The sequence below is a fragment of the Rattus rattus genome, chromosome 14 (assembly GCF_011064425.1).
Source record: "Rattus rattus isolate New Zealand chromosome 14, Rrattus_CSIRO_v1, whole genome shotgun sequence".
NCBI lineage: Eukaryota > Metazoa > Chordata > Mammalia > Rodentia > Muridae > Rattus > Rattus rattus.
This window is the reverse complement of record NC_046167.1, coordinates 8913459-8933515: the sequence shown is the minus strand read 5'-3', so window position 1 is coordinate 8933515 and position 20057 is coordinate 8913459. Positions and strand designations below refer to the sequence as shown.

The following is a 20057-nucleotide window of genomic DNA, read 5'->3' as shown; positions in this document are numbered from 1 at the left end:
ATTCCTATGCTTCTGGGTCACATTGAACTAGTTTATATCTATCTTATGAAGGTTTGGTTGGTTGGTTCATTTGTTGTTTTGCCGAAGCAACTTCAGTGATTAATTCTATTGATAGAGAATTTTACTTTCAGAACATATTTCGCACTCAGATAAACGTGGGCATTTTCTCCCTTGCACCATGCCAAGCTACTGATGAGGAGCGTACTGACCTGACGATGGTTTTGTAGATAATTTACTCCTTTGGCCTTTAACCATTACTTCTAATTTTTACTTAAATCTCCAATTTTTAATGGGATAAATTCAGGTGACTCCTTTTCTTGATCCTTCCCTTTAATACTAATTTTCCATTTACACATATCTGTATTCCCTGTATTCTCTCCATTTCCTTAAAGATAAGCACTGGAATACTTGAACATGTCCATATCATCGCCTTTTACCTTGTTGTATACTCTTCCTCTCTGGGACTCAAATATAACTATTATTAATATTGTCCATTAGTGTTTTATATCAGCAAGGAGACTTTGATGTCTGAAGACCTTGTCATTGCTCATGGGTACGTTTCCACAGGTTCTTGTTCTTGTCTTAGGCATGATATTGTTTTCTTGACTCTCCTTGAGTTTACTAATCTGACCACTGTGTATTTTGTTTGCCATATTCCATTATTTCTAGCCCCCCTCGTATCAGTTTTGTTCTTTATTCTGTGCCTTCTCGTGAGTCTTTCCCTCGTCTTCGTTTCTTGCATGGCTCCTTTGATTCTTCAGTCCACTCCACCACTGAACTGTTACATATCGCCAGTATCCACAGATAAGTCAGCCTTACACTGTACAGTAAGCATTTCATAAAAATGGCACACTTGAAAGTTTTCTAAGTGTTCAATAAGGCATATAAAGTTAATACTTTCTAATTTAAGACCCCCAATATTAGCCAATTATTTGGTTAACTAATTTACAGTATAATCAAATGACTAAATTCCCTTAATCACCTAACGTACATGATACATGAACAAATTCCTTTTCTTAAAAATAGTACTTATATTTCATTAGTCTTAAATTCTAAACCTTCCTGGATTTACCCATAAAAGAGTAACTCTTATCAGTTAGGATTATATAACAAGAGAAAACCCTGGCCTTGGAAACTGACTGCATCCTTATCAAGGTCAAAGATGAGATATGCTTAGCTCTTAAGGCCACCTTCCCCAAGTCACTCACCCTCATCCTTTGAAAGTGTTTGTTCTGCGTAGGATGAAGACGACCCAGTATAGTTAAATCCCTCATCCCCACTTCTTCCTGTGTACCCAGGGTTAGAGGTTGACATTTTTCTTTAGCTTATAAGATGTGTGTGTTCCTCTTTAGTTTAATTCAGACCCTTTTGATAAACATCGGCACCTCTGTGATATCCTTTAATGATAACACAACAGAACCCTCAGGGAGTGTTCACATAATCTCCTTTGAGCATTCCCAAGATATTGACTCTTTCTGAGAGACAGAGCAAGTGACTGCTGACCCCTAGAGGATATTTGATACAACAAATAACCATTTTCAGCAATAAGGGTGTCAAGGGTACATATGGCATTTGGGTCAGGATAATGCAGGCAGAGCCTAGAGCTTAGGATTAAGCACTCAGTGACTAGCACCATTTAGTTAGGCTGTAATGGACCACGAACTGTCCCTAAAAATAAACTAAGTAAAAGATTCATAATTTTACACTAGCATTATATATATTGAGTATCTTCCCATTTGTTCTGGTAAGTATTTAGTAATCTAATGTTCCAAATAGTTTAGCTTTGCAGTAAGTTCTCTGTTTTAGCACTATTGCTTCTGTAGGACAGATAATTGTTACAGTCTTTGTAGACTGTATAGCTCTGACTTCTGACTCCTTTTGTGACAACAGATCCCTTCTGAGGGTCATAGCCCAGAATCTCCCAGGTTTTACCATATGGCAAGAATGGTATCCTAAGAAGAGGATGGATTGCAAAATGACTACTACCAGACAAGTTTAAATGCATACACACCTGTATTTACATTTAAACACACCTAGTGTGTTGTGTCCGTCTATCTTTCTGCATTTTCTCTAAACATATGGCTTGTCACACCACCACTCCCATTTTCTCCGACGTTAAGGATGAGAATGAGCTTAAAACACTTTATTCAAATTAATAAGAAACATACTAGGGAGAAAATGTAATTCAAAACTGGTCAGCCTGAGAGCCTTATTTTTGCTTCTGTTTGTCTCTGGTTAAGAGAATTGCAGATGTATTCCCCAGAGGAAAGTGGTATGTTCCCACATGAATGCAAGACATTGTATTCTTCTGGTGAAGCATTTTCAAAGATCCGTTGCTATTTGTGGTCACTACAAAAACAATGACCCAAGGTCATCTATTTAGGATAAAATTAACTCCTCTCCACTAGAATATTCTAGGCTTTTGATGAAAGGAACCAACTTATTAGAGGCTCTGTATATTAAATTTTACTTGATATTAAATATCAAGTTATTTTACAGTAACCTTGGATTATTGTTATTTTTTTTCCTTTGGAGTGATGCTAGGAATGGAATCCAGGGCTGTGTGTATACGTAGTAAGAACCTTCTCATTGAGCTCCATTCCAGCTTTTTCAGTGGCCTTTTATAATTAATAAATTCAAGTAAACTAATAGTTGACCATAAATGGAGTTCTGTCATAGAAGAACTCATTATTTATGATTTATACAGCAATCCCAACATGGTAGAGAAAACAGAATTGTTACAAATGATAATATATCCACAGTGAAAGTGTGGACAGGGTGAAAAGGACTATTTAATTTCCCAACCTGTCAAAAATATATTCTCAGGAATATTTCTATTGATAATTTTGATAATTGATACAATTGATAATAATCCTATCAATGAATTTGAGTATTAGTTCAATTCTTTACTTTGGATGAGGATAATGGAGGGTGCTTAACTCCTTACCCTCACAGTAAAAACAATTGCACTGTTTGGGACTGACATCTCCATGCAAGACACACTCTAGACTTGTTGAAGCAGTAAATCTATTTTCCCTACCAATTTGTGTCTGAAAAATTATGAGCAGAGAAGTGGGAACATATTTAAACAATCCAAACTCAACAGTTCATCTGTCTACATCTGTTCATAGGGGGTGGGGAGGAAGCCATTCTAAAATAATAAAAATAATCAAACCCATCTGTCACCAATTGCCCTTGGTTACTGTCTAGGACCAGCTCCCTGGAGGCATAAAGCCATCAACACCTGCTACAGCAAATACAGAAAAAAATTATGGCATATTTAAAAAACAAAAAACTTCCCTGTCTCCAATGTCAGAAGAATTGTGCTACAATAGCAATTTCCATCTAATAAAAGAATTCTGTTTAATCTGAGAACCTTATAAATTATTTCAAGAGATTAAAACCCATAAACACTCAAAACATATTAACTCAAGAACTCATGGGAGAGATATTTTTTATATTGTTTTGTTTTCTAATGATTCTCATCCTTGGATATTTCCACACTAATTCCAAATCTAAAAGTTATATAGAAACTAGACCTATAACCGTAGCTTGTTAGAAGGTGGAGAGACAGGAGAATTAGAGGTTCAAGGCCTGTCTATGCTATAGAATAAGTTTAAGACTAATCTGAAGATAGATAGATAGATTGATTGATAGATAGATAGATAGATAGATGATAGATAGATAGATAGATAGATAGATAGATAGATAGATAGATAGATGGATGGGTAGATGGATGGATACATACATACATACATACACACATAATACATACATACATACTTACATACATAGATTGAAGGCTGAGTATACATCTCAGTGGAAGAACACTTGTCCACTTCTCTAGGAGACTCAAAGTCCTAATTTCAATGCCCAGGACTTTATACACATGTAAAGTGTAAAAACACTTAAAAGCACACATAAAGGTAATTCACAAATGAGTGGAGTATTTCCTGGTAAATGTTTAATATCCAATTTCTTTAAAATATAAACAGAAAGTCACCAGATTCCATGTACTTCTTAATTTCCCACCATGGCTGAAATTCTGACAGTACCAGGTGGCCATAACCATGAGCTCAAGTACAGCATTTTATAAAAGTACATGAACACTGTGGGCTGGACCAATCTCAAGAATTTGGATGTAAATAAAAAATAATAAAATTATTAGCAAGAAAATTATTATTATCTTTCCATTCCTGCGAGTTATTTAGTTACGAATTTACCACTTTACTTTTAGCAATGGCTGTGCTTGTCCATAGATTCTGAGGTGTTTGCCTTCACAGGGTTGGCTCCAGAAGCACTCCACTGATATTTCATTTGCATACAGACTTCCTGAAAGGTTAATGGGTATTGGAGACATCAATTTCCAAAGTATTTTAAGGTAATTTCCTGACTAGATTGATGTCTATTCATTCACTTCTGTGGGTCACATAGCTAACAAGAGTCAAAATCTCAGCATGTAACTCTGTGGTAGAGCACTTATCCAAAAGAACAAAAAGAAGGATAGAGAAGCTAATCGAAATAGGAGGTCCGTATACCAATTTCCCCAGTGAATTTAATCTGAGTATGGGTAGACTGCCTGTACATGTCTGTGTATAACATGCAGGCTTGGGACTCACCAGGACCAGAAGGGTGGGTTGGATCTCCTGGAACTGGATGTTTATGAGATACCATGTGGGTGCTGGGAGTCAAACCAAGGTCCTCAGGAAGAGTAGTAAATGCAGTGCCCATAAGAACTGGTCCTTCTCTTCAGCCACCTTGGTGATTATTTTAATATGAAACACGACCAAAGGAACGTTTGGGACTGCTTGTTGGATGTCATCAACACTGCAAGTCTTTATAAAAGAATGGAAACAACCATGGCCTACGTAAACACATATAAGAATTAATAAAGACCTCCCTCTAGGTGATAGGTACCTTTCCTCACTGGGATCATGCAAAATCAAAGGATTCTCTCAGGCCTGGCAGGTCTATCCATCTTCATCCTTCCAACACTTGCTTTCAACAGTGTCACATTTCTTAAGGGAACAGAGAAGAAAACATGACCGCTTGACAAGAACCTTGCCTTTGCTTGTGTTTGTTCTTCTCTGGGGATGAACCTCCATGTGCCGTGCTGTGTGCTTAACCAAAGCCAATATTTGAGTACCATGTCTTTTACATTCAACCATATTCTCTCAAAGTCTTCCCAAGAGCGTGCATAGCTTAAAAGTCTCTGTAAAGTAAAAACCTACTGTTCTCCTTATGTGATAAAGTACCATGATCTAGGAGACTTGTAGAAGAAAGAGTTGGTGTGGGATTCTGATTCCAGAGGGACAGTGCATTGTGACAGGGAAATTATGGCAGTGGGTGAGCTAGAACAAGAAGCTGAGACGTCCCAGCTCTGGCTAGAGAGTGAATTGGAAGTGGGGTGAAGCTGTAAAAACTCAGACTCTGCTCCCAGTACAATGCTTCCTCCAGAAAAGCTACACTACATCCCCAAACAGGGCTACCAATGGTAGGATGATGTCATTATGCAGGTAAAGGCAGGTACAAGATATAACGTGGCCTGTCATTGGACAAGAAGGAAGGATGGGTGGGAGAAAAGTTTTAGAGAGGAGGAGACTGGAGCGAGAGGGAGGGGAGCAGCAGAGAGAACATGGAAGTGGATGTTAAGATTCCTCTCTGCACATCTACGTGTTGTTACGGTTATTCTTAAGGGATGGATGTACACAGGGCTTTGTATGTCTAGATGAGCAAATTATATCTTATTTAAGTGGGCAATTATATCTTATCAGTTGGATCAGAGGTTATTGTGTTGTGTGTTCTTTCATGTGGTGATTTTATTGAATTCAAGAGAGTGTGTGGTGGCTGGAGACACTGGGCCACCAAGGAATTGGGACGTGTATGTCTGGCATGGTGGCAACCCGCCTTGGGAACTAGATGGGTAGAGAGATTGCTGCCAGGCTCAGAGAGTAGCCATTGGCAGTGTGATACGGGATGGAGCTAAGCAGATAAGACACTTTGCTGACTGAGATGAAAATACCAAACAGATGTCATGGGGCACTATGGTGCTGGATCTAGTGTGGTTAAAAGAAGTTTTTTTTTTTTTTTTTTTTTTTTGAATTTTACAGCAACAACCAACTGAAGACAGGTGTTCAGACACATGTGCTATGGGACATTTCTCAGATCTCACAGTCTTGTTCAATTGCATGCCTTCAATTTGGCCTTCCTTCTACCAAACCTTTTCCTAGCTTTTGAGCCTAAGGAAACCCATTCTTCCTTAAGATTATCCAACTACTACTTATCCGCTAATATGCTATTCAACAAACATTTATTGAGTTCTCTTCTGTGCCAGGCACTGCTCTGCACATTGTGAAATTTAATCACAAATAAGGAAGTTTTTTCTCTAATATAAACTCTGTTTCAATGAAGAAATGCAGTAAATAAAGAAAACAGATGAGCAGATTAATAAAGCAACAGAGCAAAGTCCCCACTAGATAACATCACAAGATGATCTTTGAGATGAGATTTGGATGAGGAAAGCTTCAGAATAGATCAGGGTGTAGAGGCAAATGTGAATGCCCTACCCAGACATGTTCCTAGCTGGACTCAGGTGACGAATGGCCAGTATAGAAGGAATAGAAGGTTAGTGGTAGACATGTGGTGCAGATTACAATGTGTGAAGTATTGTCAATGTCATTTCATAGCACGTAGAGAGGTGATTGGCAAAAAGTAAGAGGCCGGAAAGATAGGGAAGGTGGCAGGGGAGGAGAAAGGGAAGGGGGAGAGGAGAGAGAGAGAGAGAGAGAGAGAGAGAGAGAGAGAGAGAGAGAGAGAATGAGAATGAGAGAGAGAGAGAGAGGAGAGGGAGGGAGGGAGAGAGAGCGTGAGCGCAATCGTAATTTCCTTGAGGTTAAAATACTTATTGCAGCCCTCAAAGGGAACAGGAAATGCTGGGGGTTCCTTATAAGGCATTGGTTCTGAACCTGAGGTCTGGGACCCCTTTGGGAGTTGAATGACCCTTTTACAAGGAACACCTAAGACCATCAGAGAACCCAGATATTTACATTGTGATTCATAACAGTAATAAAATTATAGTTATGAAGCAGCAATGAAAATAATTTAATGGTCGAGAGTCACTGAAACATGAGGAACTGTATTAAACGGTCAGAGCATTAGGGAAGTTGAGAACCACTGCTCTAAGGAGACCATTATGAAATTCTTCACCCTCCGCATCACAAAATGAAGGCTTTCTAAAGTGAAGCCAAGGAGAAAGTGGGTCTCAGAGATGGGGAATTGGGGAGTAGAAGCAGTGGGTCAGGTCAGTACTGAGGCACAACTTTGTACAGACAAGATAAATTAAATTGGGAGAATCAGCATGGGACCTTGGTTTATAATCCAACTACCCATTTAAGAGTCTGAGTCATGGGGATTATGAGTTTGAAACAAGCCAGTTTTCCAGACTGAGACTTGTCTTGGAAACTCCTATTTTAAAAATGATATGGAGCCTCAAAACACTGGAGATACTAATGTGATGTCCTCCATGGACTAGATCAACTTGGGGTATAGAGACAATGATAGAGCTGGGGTTGGGAGACTGTCTTGGCATAGGTTCTGTCACTTACGCACATTCCAAACTATCATGGTATCTTGGGGACTCAGTTTCTTCACTAGCTCCTGACAGTATGGTAAACTAGTAATTTAGAAGGCAGTTTCCTCCTGGCACTTTAGTTCTCCCTCTGCATCATCAGGTATATGATGATCTCTGGCATCACCCAGCCTTCTACTGGGTCCTTCTGCTGAGGCACATTTTGTTCTCTGTCCCCTCCTTTTGTCTTGTTAGAGCCATAGATTGATAATATTGAGAAATGTTTCTAAGATGGTCAAGTCCCTTGGACAGAAACCTTGGAAATCATAGAACATTAGCCCCATTTTCTAAAAGCTAATTTCAAAAACTATTCGCAGAGCTAAAAACGCTGTGAGAGCATTTCAATCACCTTTCCTGGATAACATATCATGCCTCAAATAATCAACTGATGAGCAAATACTTTAAAGCTCAAATTTGTTGATTACCAGGGTTCTTTTTATTTTCCATTGCCCTTGGAAACATAATTAATCTGAAGATTATTTAAAGCATAAGGTGCAGAAGGCTATGCCATTAGATGCAAGAGGCTTGAGCATTTACTGGTTTTGTATCTAGGGGGTGGATCCAAAAACCAGTTGCCCATGGATACAGAGTGATTACTATATTAGTATAAAATTTTATTCCCTCTAAGGAAAACAGCATTTTAATACTATATTAAGTTCTGATATCAAAACAAATTAATGTTAAAGAAATAATGACTATAATTGTCTCATTGAAGTTGAAGATGGGATAATCAAAATATGACACCAAAGGAGTAGGTTCTTTGAATGTATTATTTTGAATTAAAAACTATTACTGGCAAAGGCATTAGACATTTTAAAACTAATACTTGCTGGGCAAAGTGGCACATGCCTTTAGTCCCGAACTCAGGAGGCAGAAGCAGGCAGACCTGTGTGAGTCCAAGGCCTCACCTGGTCTTTAGAGTGAGTTCTGAAATAGACAGAGCTACACAAAGAATCCCTATCTTGAAAAAAACAAAAAACAAAAAACTGAGAAAGACAGAGAATTAAAATTAACCATGTTACTCATACATATTTTTACAGTACAGGGTGATAAGTTGAAATTTGTGTACAACATATAATGCCAAAACAAAATAATTTCCATTTTTCCTTCTCAAACATCTTCGTATATATTTTTCTAATTATTTTAAAATGTATAATAAATTATTGTACATTGTTATAACCACCTTATATACTGTGGAACATTAGAGCTAATTCTCCCAATTAACTGCTTCAGTGTGTGTTCTCCATTCTCCCTGCACCTCTCCCATGCAGCTTTCCAAGCCTCTGTTGTCTGCTTTTAAACAGCTACTTCTATGAAGCCAATGTTTTTAGTATTCAAACAGATGAGAGGCCGTACAGTGTTGCCTTTCATATCATGATTATTTTTACTTATTGATCTCCATCCATGCTGCCACAAATAACAGGATTTCATTTCCTTGTGACTGGACAACGTTCTAATTTTTACAGAATGGAAAAATTGCAAAACCAGAATTTATATAGTTATATAACCAAATGGTTCTCTTTTTTAAAGTTAAGACAACTTCTTAAGCAAATAATGGGGAACTGGATACATATGCAGGAAAATATATGCAGTGGGTTCCTGATTCTTACAATATAAAAGCTTTCTAAACTGTATCAAAGACCTAAATGTATGATTTGATGTCATTAATCTCCTAAGTAGAAACAAACTAGAAATAGTCCAAGATATTGATGCCAATCAGGATTTTTAGATAACAAAAGCAAAAATCAACAAATGAGGTCATGTCCTATGAAGGACCCTGTACACAGCAGTGAAAATAATCACAAAAACAGAAAACATGCAGAGTGTGGAAAATATTAGCACATATTACATAAAGTCCTGACTTTGTATATGCATATAATGAACTCGATCATATTCATCAGTCAAGTTACTCCTTTTACACCCCCTTCCACTCATGTGCCACCTTTATCTTCCCCAATAGTCCTCATACCTTACGTGTCTGTTTTGTTTGAATCTGGAGTCCGTGGAGAAGTTCCACATACAGTGTTTGAGTTTCTGGTTTGGCTTACTGTGCTTCATGTCTCCATTTCCGTCTGTTTTCATATAATTATATCATTTCATTCTTCATTTTGGTTGACCCAAATGCCCCATTAACTAGGAGCATCCCATATTCCTCACTGATGTGCACCCAGGCTAATTCTTTCCTGAACAGTGCCATAATAAACGCTATGCAAATATCCCTGTGGCATGCTGACTTCGCATCCCTTGGGTGTATAGCCAGACGTAATGTGAATGGATTATATGGTAGTTCTATCTTGATTTTTTTTTTTGAATTTCCATAGTGGCTGAACCGATTTACATTTCAACTGAAAGGATGTCAAGTCCCTTCCCCCTGTATTCTCACTAGAATTGGTTTGTTTTTAATACTAGGCAATCAGACTAGAGTGAGATAGAATATCAATGAAATTTTGTTTTGCATTTTCTGATATCTAATGATGCTGGACATTTCCCCATCTATTGAATATTTGTACTTCTTTAATAGCTGTCTGCTCTTTTTGCCTATTTGTCGATTGTATGATTTGTTCTTTTGATGTTGAACTTGCTGAATTCTTTATGTATTCTGATATTAACTGTAACATAACTTTTATTGACCTGAAGGAATTGTCATCTAGGAGGCTTAATGCTGCCTTCTGCAAACCCAGGCCTAGTTCTGGAAGCTTCTAGCTCCTATACAATCTAATCTAGGCTTAGAATGTATTCAGAGTCTGAGACATGCTAATGAATTAGCTCATCCTTTCTAGCTCTTTCTTACCTCTGACTGGCTGGTCAATGCAACTAGTTGGGCTTAAACTCCTTTCCACAATGATTAAATCAATTCTCTGACTTTTTGCTCTGCTTGGCCTCAAACTAACTCTGGCAATCTGTTTTAATTGCCTGGCTCCTTCTCATTCTCTGTCTTGTTCTGTCTTTACCTGTGTCTGCCTTGTTCTCTGCAACCTGTGCCCATATCATTGTCCCAGCAAAACTTTCCCCTCTCCTCTGTATTGCTCTCTCTTAAGTCACCTCTCTTTCCTTTCAGTTCTCATGAGAGTGGTCCTATCCTCTTCTGTCAAATCTTTGTCTGATTCATCACTGTGTCCGCCACTCAATTAGACACCACCTTCAAACATGGGTGTTTCCTTCTACAAACTAACTTTACCTTCAATGTTTGAGATTAAAGGTGTGTACCAAGGGTACGTCCGTATTCCAGTTAGAGGGATTAAATGTGTGTGCTAAGGTTGAGCCGCACCACAAGTAGAAACAGGTTTTCCCAGTAAACAACACAATCTTGGATTCATAATGTGGTCAAATATCCTGCAACTGTTAACGCCCCTTGGTAACTAATTACAAAGATTTTTCACCACTGGATAGATTGTTTTTTAAATCTAGTGACTATTTCTTTTTCTGTTTAAAAGCTGTTTTAGTTTTACACAGTGTTACTTGTCAATTCTTGGTGTTATTTCTGTATTGTTGGAGTACTTTTCAAAAAAAAAAACTTTGCCTCTGTCTGTTTATTGAAGTGTCTGATCTGTTTTTATTAGAGAAGTTCCTAAATTTCAAGTCTTACATTAAGATATTTGACCCAGAATGGTAGAAAAAGTCAGAACTCTTGATCTATCAAGAAATTACTGTTTAGTGGTATGTGTGTGTGTGTGTGTGTGTGTGCGCGCGTGCTCGTGCGTGTGTGTGTAACTCAGTAGCAAAACTATAAAAATGAGAACAAATCAACTATTCTTGTTTCTCTATGCACATTAGTAATGAATTTATTAACTTAAAACTTTTAACAGTTTGGTTAAAAGCATAAAGAAAATTTTAAAGATTTTTAACAGCCATAACATAAGCAGATAGCTGGCCACCACTGTAACTTTACATTTTTCAAATCGTACTTTTAATAATGGTTCTTAAATGCTTTAACCTCCCTTGTAGCCTATCACCCACCAGAGATAGTGGAAAAGAAAGGATACTTTGGGGATTGGGGGGATGGGTTGGGGGGTTAGAAAGTTTCTTTGTGTTGTCTGGAAATTCAGTTTACAAGTTAGCAGCAACATCTCAATTTACTCTCAAACACTTCATGGATCCACCAGCAGTCCAGTTTTGTAGAGTCAGGAGAAAAAGCATGAAGCAGCATTGAGGGCACTACCTACCAAAGACAGGCAGGCCTCAGCCTCCTAGACGTTGTTCTTGGTTGTGCCTCTCTCAGGGAAGCAAAGATCACGGAAGACTCAAGCTCCACAAGCATTGCACAGCGAGCTCCATAAGCAAGTCAAACCCAGCCTCAGTCACTGTCCGTCAAGTCCTATTTCTATTCCCTCCAAATGTCACGAGTCCTCCACGGGTCTTGCATCGGTGCAACTGTCTCAGCTGACATCACTCTGCCAATCACCGTGAGTCCATAGAATCGGCAAGAAACTGCAGCTCTCCACCAGAAGTTTTTTCTCTTTAGTGCCCTTCTCTCTATGGAGTCCCAGCAAATGCAGATCAACTACTCAACGCAAGGTAGACCAATACATACCTGTTGTTACCAAAGAAACCTTGATCACATTTTCTTTCACATGCTTGTTTTAGCAGAACATCCTTGGTCCTGTGTCTGCTTCAGTGAAACGTTCCTTCACAAGTCTGCCTTGGTCTTTCACCTGTGTCCACTTTTACTAAACGTTCCTTCATGCTTGCACCAGCAAAACCCCATCCAGCCGGCTTTCCAAAGAAGCCTTAGGTTTCCACTTCATGCCACCTTGACCTCATAGTGACAGTCGTTCTTCTTGTCTCTTTTCACTTATGTCTCTGTGTGTTCGAAGCAATGTAGTCATTTATCCACTTTGCAATTTGTATATTCTCTCTCTCTCTCTGTGTCTGTGTGTGTGTGTGTGTGTGTGTGTGTGTGTGTGTGTGTGTGTGTGTTTCAAGTGATGTACCTAAGATTGGTCCCTGATCTTTGTATAATTTGATTTGCTCCATGCACATCTCAATTTGTGAACTCTACTGTCTGTGAACATTTGTGCTTTTTCTAGTTCAGAAGCCAACAGAATCAAAGTACAACTAACATTCACTGTAAGTGTAGATTATATGCTCATCATGAGAATATATGAGAGATTAGGGCCATCATAATGCATATATATATGTATGTGAAATTTTTGAGACTAGCTGATGAAGAGATGAGTTCTAATACAAGAAAAACTTTATGATCTAAAAATATCACATTCAATAATTAAGCTGAAAGGCAAAGGAAAGTCTTAAAAAGCTAAAACATTTCCTTTTCATTTTAATAAAAAGTTAATTTTCAATGTCTGTGTACGTGCATCTGTGCATATACCTGCAGGTGAATTTGGCTGCTGAAGACTTCAGATCTGTAGAATCAATCTGTGGAGCTATATAGGCCATTGTGAGCCTCCTGACATGGGCCCTGGGAACCGCACTCTATAAAAACACTGTGTGCTATTACTCAGTGAACCATGTCCTCAGCACCTGATGTCTATTTTTCGAGTAAGAAAGAAGAAAGGGAAGGAAGGAAGGAAGAAAGAAAAGAAGGAAGAAAGAAAATACTAAATAGCAAGTTTCTTTCACACTTTTACGGAGTTTCAATTGACTACAGTTCGTTTGACATATTCAGATGAGACAATATAAGTTCATTCATCTGAATCTGAAAATACACTTGTTGAAAACCCCACATTTCATGCCCTTAGTAGCCTGTTGTAACAAATAGCACATCATGAGGAAAGGAAAGCACTGAACATTTGTCTGATCACATGAATGAGACCAACAGCCAGGAGAGTAAATGAAATTCGAGTAATCCAACTTGCCAAGAATCAATAAATCATGCATTCATCCATCAATTATTGATAGGACATCGTCAGTGTGTTACAGTTCAGGCATGAATGGACACAGCACCAGCTCATGGGGAGGTCTGCGTGACAGGCAACTGAAATACGTTAGAGACAAATATTTGCATCTCATAAGCTGTAGAGAAATATGCAGTGAATAATGAAGGGAGGCTTTCTCCTTGAAAGGGTCAGAGGCAACCTCTGAAAAGAGGGTTAACTGCAAGTGGAACTCAATATGAGTTAGAGTTTCCCAAGAAATAGAATCATGGCCCATGCTCAAATAGAGAAGGTTTCTGACATGACCCAGTCACACATATTTACTAAGTGTATGGTGACAGAGAAATATGCGTGAAGAGACCATTGGGAAGTCAGTGAGCAGAATGCAGAATAAGTCATAGTGCTTTTAAACATTATTGTTTATCGAAGGATGCTGTGATTAGCCTTTGATATGGGTTACCTGTTTACGCCTCACAGGTCCTCTGTGGAAGATATGCTGTTAGCATGGGAGGGTCAGCTTCTGTGCTGGGAGGAGCCCTACATTTAGATTAATGCTTCACATTCACCATTGTAAAGCCCTAGGCATTGTGAGCACAAGAGGCCTTGTTGTCTTTGTCCCCATAAATCTCACACAGTCCACTGTTTCCATTCCTTCATCAGAACCTAGAGAGCAAACGAACAGGCAGCCCACCGTACATCACTTGGCTATGTAGTAAAGATGGATCCCTCGTCTTTCCTGATGCCAAAGTGGATCGCCTCGTCTGACTGCTTTGTCTCCAGTGCTCAAGCTGAATGGTCAGAAAACAAGAACTACTATAGTTAATCAGGGTCAAAACACAGGCTTGGTGGTGCACACCTATAAGCCCACCATATGGGGAGTAGAGGCAGGAGTTTCAAGAGTCCAAAGTCATCTTCTGTTATGTAGTGAGTTCAGAACTGTCTTGAGTGGGACTCCCTCACAAAGAGCAAATACCAACAAAAGGCAATCAGAGTTAGTATACTAATTTAGAAAGGAAAAGAAAAAGGGAGTACAAAAAAAGGAAATATACAGATTCAATGAGTAATTTAGAAATAAATAAAGCCTGGTTGTCATAAGCATGATTTGGAAGTACATACGGAAACCCAAAATGAATTATTGGTCTTTTCATGAGGCAAATATTGCTCTGAAATCAAAATTGTGTCTCAAGGTGACTCCACATTTTTTGTTCACAGCAGGGAAACTTGGTGTAGATCTAACTGTGCTTTGGTAATTTGTACAAGGGAAGCAAAGGGCTCCTACTTTGTCCAGGAACCAGGAACAAATGGAGGGCAAGACACAGCTCCCCTTGTGTTAAAACTTCTCTGTCCTCTGGGCACATTAGTTGGATCCCAGTGCCTGCCTCAGAAGCACATCCCATTCAAATGGTGGTCCACTCTCAGCTACCATTATACTTATCAGGAACATAAAAGTCCTTGAACCAAGAAAAAAAAAAATTCATGCCAACTGAGGAGAAAGTAATGATTTTTTTTTTGAAGGGCTTGCAAAGTCCACCCTTTTTGAAAAACTAGCAAGTCCAAGTTCCATAATATTAAAGAAAAACTTCCCAGGACATTCCTGATTCGTTCATTCTGTTGGAGATAATGCCTTGATATTATTCCAAAGCACCTGTGGATTTTAGGGGCCAAGTAGAGAGACCACAACGAGCGTGACTGTTATATAAAGGGCATGTTTTCTCCTAAGTATATCCATTACATTTTTATAATAAAAGCAGCATAAATGGCTCGTGAGCCATTTCTTCAGCTTCCGAGAATATCAGATGTACCTCAATGCTGTTTTGTGGGAAGAAGCACATCTGGAATGAATAAATTGCTGCAGTGGTACTGTTAACTACCATATTTGTGCACGAGGCCCCTAAGGGCAGAAGTGTAGAACAGAACCTCCATCCCCTCACGATAGACGGGCAAAGCTTGACCTCCTAGAGCCTCTGCAGCCTTTGCAAGGCTGTTCCTGCAAGGTAAAAGATATTGGTGAGGACAGGATAAAAGTTGAGAGCAAATCAGAAATGCCAGGTGTTTAAATCTGATAGAGTTTGAACTGAACACCAAAGAGTGATCTACTTCAGGGTCATTGTCAGACACTCAATGTCCTTCTGCAGTGACCCAAAATACATGGAGGCAGGGTCTTTTAGATCAGCAGGTGGCATTATTTAGCAACAGTTGGATTTCATGGTGGGCCTTCAAGAAACATAAGAAACCAAGGTCTGTACAAGGATAAAACCTTCAGAGGAAAAAGGACGGTTTCCTTGCCCTAAGGCAATCATTCTCCACCTTGACTGCACATTAGGATCACCTGGGGAGCTTTTAAAACTCCACACACCCAAGCTGCATCCCAAAGCAATTAAGGCAGTGTCTCAGGGGTTGGAATTTAGGCTTTGCTATAACTTTAGGTTGCCCAAGGGTGCACTTTACAGCACGGCAGAGAATGGATGGTTTGGAGTAAGATGTTTACCAAAGTACTTTTGGCTTGTCTTAGCTACTTTTCAAGTTTCTCTCTCTCTCTCTCTCTCTCTCACACACACACACACACACACACACACACACACACACACTCGTCACAACTCTCTAATCCACTGCAGTTGCACTTGAACAAGCTCGTCCTCAAGTTACACTGCATTACATATATAGTATGTATAGACATGCAGGGAGTCATGCATTACTGCATGGATTTAATGCACATCACCGAAGCTCGGGACCTCTGAGCAAGAGCCCATGTTGCCATGCTGAGAAGCACAGGTCAGGGATTATACACAGTGAAAGGGAAAGAGGGACGGATGTACATGGGTCTATTGTGCATTTTTTTCAGGGTTCATTTGTATTCGAATACAGGCTGTCAGTGTTCTGTTTTGTTTTTGGATTTGTTCTCTTTTGTTTTTTTTATTTGTTCTGCTTTTTGAGACAGGGTTTCTCCACACTGTCTTGGCTGTCCAGAAACTCTCTCTGCATAGATCAGGCTAGCCTAGAACTCAGAGATCTATCCGCCTCTGCCTCCCAAATGCTGGGCTAAAAGGTGTGTAACCACCATGCCCAGCAAAAATATAGGCTATAGATGTAAGGATTTTCTTTTTATTCTTAATTACCCTACTAATTCCTTGCTCTACTCGGCCATGGTAGGGAGGAAATGTGTTCATTCTTGATATGTGGAAATACAGTGTTGAGACTGGAAAGATGGCTTATTTGGGAAAATGTTTCCCACATAAGCATGAGGACCTGAGTTCAGATCCCTAGCCACCATGTAAAGCAGAGCACAGTGGTACACATCTGAAGTTCTAGAGTTTGTGAGAGAGAGACCTTCATACTTACATGTCTGAATGCACACACACACACACACACACACACACACACACACACACACACAGGTACACGTACATACATATGCTCATATACATTTTGATGTGGATGCTTAAATATCCTTCACAGAAAGATGATAAACACCCAAGCAGGATGATGCCCAGATCACTTGGTAAGCTGTGATGAACTAGATCTTTAAAACTTGAATAAAGGTTCTGCTGCTTGTGTAGGTTTCAAAAATTCTACAAGGAATAAAAGAAATTATCTCAAATTTACATTCTTAAAAAAAGGAAGGGATAGTACACGCCTGTACTTTTTTTCCTAATTTTGATTATGAATAGATGGTTTTTGCAGAGTTGATTCCTAAATCATCTCTTAAGATTAAAAAAAAAGGAGGAGAAGAAACTTCCAAAATATGCCACTGCGGTCACGCCAGGAGCACAGCATCCCATTTTTTGTGGTTTATACTGTTTATATCTAGAAAGAGGGACTTGATTCACTGTGTCATTGGAGAAATGAGTAAAATGAAATTACAGGATAGGAACTTCTCTCTTACTCTAAGTTCATGGTTTTATGTTTAGTGATGGTGTATGTCCCTTTAAAACTAGTGTCTGTGGGGGCTGGAGAGATGGCTCAGTGATTAAGAGGACCCAAATTCAATTTCCAAGACCCACATGGTGGCTCACAACCATCTGTAGACTCAATTCGAGGAGATCTCTACAGAGTTACTGGGACTCTGCCTGCACCAGGCATGCATGCAGTCCACACACATACAGCATATATAAAGTATAAATAAATCTTGCAAAAATAATAAAAACACCTTTATCACATATGCAGTATTTTCTCACAAAATTTTTATGCTTATCGAACTCTACTGCATCAAGTTTACGGACTCGTATTTTAAATTTTAGAAGTTCTACAAATACAGTCCAAGGACCCCATAATAAAAATCACATTTGCTATTTGGTGTAACATATTTGACAGACTGCACAGGCTAGCAATACATCAGCTCCATTCAAAGCATACGCCACACTTGAGTGTCAAAGCAGTCATTGAGTGTGCTCTCCACAACTCACTCCATACCCAAGTGTCAGTAGGAACAAATACCTCAAGAAAGCTTAGCTAGCCAAGCACGCTCCCTTATTCTGTCCATTTCCTCCCACATTAGCTAAGTTATCCTGGAGATTATAAATGTGGACTGTGGCTGAGATGAGGACACTGATTCTTTTCCTGCTTGTAACTAATTTATCATCAACTCCTTTATGTCTCTTTCCCCACCTTTCCCAACCCACAATGGAACATCTCCTCATTATGCTAGAAAACTCTAGGGAGATCAAACAGTAAACATTAACTGTATTTAGTATATTAAATATATATAATCTGTTTCACATAGTTATTAAAAATATACCTCCAAGTAGATGTTATGAAGGATAAAATAATGTGGTAAAGAATAATTTTACTTTGGTCACCATGTTTAAGGCTCCTTTGAGAACATAGTGTGGAGTGTGGAGAGTTATAGTCTAGACTATAGTCCTGGGGGGGAGGGGGAGCTGTTAGTTGATTGGTTGTTTTTCAAAGTGCTGGGGATAGAACCCAGGCCTCAAGCATGCTAAGAATGAACTCCCCTGAACTGTATCCCCAGCCCCTCAAACCCACAACTTCAGGATACTTGTTTGTGAACTCTAAACATTTCACAAAGAAAACTCTCAGAGTGGAAGATGGAGAAAAGCTGGGAAAAGAAAATTAGGGATTGTGAGGCTAGGGAAATGTCTCCAGCCTGCTTATTGCACTGCCATGTAGACCTGGGTTCAAATCCCTGGACTTCCTATGAAAGACTAGGTATGGCTACATGTTCGTGTAACTCCAGTGGGTTGGGGTTAAGGTACAAAGATGAGGACCTTACTGGGGCTTGATAGCCTGTACACTAGCTCCAGATTCAGGGAGCAATGCTACCTTTAGGGAATCAGGCAGGAATCTTCCTCTGGCCCCCGTACACATGGGTATATGTACCCACACACCTACATGCATACATCATACATATACCAGCTCCATGTTGATCTCTCATATACATTAAACAAATAAATAAAATAAGCAAAAGATTTGGAGCAAAGAAAAAAAAAGATCAGGGAAAAGAACAAGCGAGGATATCTCAAAACCAGTGAGTAAAACCCAGCACGAATGTGGCTTCTCTAGCCACAGCCCGTGCCTCCTGCTGCACTGGCAACTGTATTAGAGAAGACAGTTAAGTAGTAAAGTCTGGAATCCCATAGGTCTATCTCACTTACTACACAAAGACATCACTGGTTTTATAGCTAACTCAAGAAAGATGTTTAATTAATTTCAGTGGCATGAAAGGAAATCTTTACATGCTAAATGTGGGTTCTGGGCACCCGGAATTCTGAGACATGCCTTTCAGAGCCAAACCGAAGATCAGAACAGATTCATGAAGGAATAATGCAGTCAAAGAATCTTGACTCTTTGGTTTTCGTAGAATTGCTTGCACGGGAGCTCTTATTTTACAGATAGAATTACTTTTCCATTCATTGCAGTATTCACTTTAAGCATGGTTCATCTATCTATGAGATAGAGAGATAATTTCAATTCTTTCAGTCGGTTGACTATGATACACATGCGTTTAACATACCATCTCCAGATGAAGTTTTTGGGGGTACGACCTAAGCCCTTCAACACTGATAAAGAGCACAGCAAATGTTAAATGGGTGTAAAAATGTACTATTTAGTGACAGCCGAGATTGTTCAGTGGAAAGAAAATTGAAGCGTGTGTGTATTTATTTCCATTTTTTCTCTTTTAACTTGGCATGTCAAACTGGTTCATATTTTTATCTCTTGAGAAAATAATGTGTTTGGCTGTCATTTACTAAAACCACATGTGCGCCTTAGCATGTGCACACACGCTAGCGTTCTGTTTTGCAGTCCCGATTCAAGGCCTGGCTCACGCACACCATAATTACCCATAGTCATCCGCATCTCAAGGTCTTTGTAATCAAAGACAACAACTACTGAAGCAGAAACCCCCAAGTGGGGTGTGAGCAAAGGAAGCTTTCCACAATCCTTGGCTGCTTGGATCATCAGTCTGGACTTTGAAGTCTGAACTGGCCACTTGAAATATGTGGCCTCCAAAATTCTGCATTTTTCCCTGTCTCCTGGCAACAGCATGTATTTGTACTCTGGCTACCAAAGCCCTGTCCACAGAGGTCTGCTGCTGTTTTAGAGTTTAAAACAACAAATGGCCAAGTCGACTGGGTAGG

General features: G+C 39.3%; 1 protein-coding gene across 9 annotated transcripts in view; it reads left to right on the top strand.

Moving 5' to 3' along the window:
- The window catches only part of Cacnb2 (calcium voltage-gated channel auxiliary subunit beta 2), a 341467-nt gene that overhangs the window by 165799 nt on the left and 155611 nt on the right, over positions 1-20057 (top strand). The window lies entirely within an intron of this gene.